Raw genomic sequence first — 545 nt, 5'->3', positions numbered from 1 at the left:
GGAAAATATCGTCTCCAAATTAAACTGCCTCATACTCAATTCTTGCTCGTACAATATGCATATTATTATTACTATTGGATAGAAAACAATCTCTAGTTTCTAAAACCGTTTGAATTATGTCTGTGGGTGAACCAGAACTCTTTCTACAGCGAAAATCATGACAGGACATGCGAAGGTCCGAAAAATAGTCTCTGTTCTCAGATCAGTTTAAAGCTCTGTGTGTGCCCTATGGATCGAAATGAACTGCACCCGCCTTCCCCTGGATGTCAGTAACCAATGAGAAGTGGAATGGAGTCTCTACGTATTTCTCAGAGTTTATAAAAGGCAATGGAGTGACATGTCCGTTCTTTTGGACGCTCGCCAAGGCGCAAGAMAGGACATCAGAATGGCATGTTGAAAAGCTCTTGTTATCGGCCTAAGATATATCCGTCTGTGATTTAATTCGATATAGGTGTTAGAAACATCATAACGAAGTTATTTGAAACCGATTTATATCAGTTTATGCGAGTATATTGCTATTTTCGGAATTTTCGTAGTATTGCGTT

The sequence above is a fragment of the Salvelinus sp. IW2-2015 genome, linkage group LG15 (assembly GCF_002910315.2).
Source record: "Salvelinus sp. IW2-2015 linkage group LG15, ASM291031v2, whole genome shotgun sequence".
Lineage (NCBI taxonomy): Eukaryota > Metazoa > Chordata > Actinopteri > Salmoniformes > Salmonidae > Salvelinus > Salvelinus sp. IW2-2015.
Note: the sequence above shows the minus strand (reverse complement) of the source record.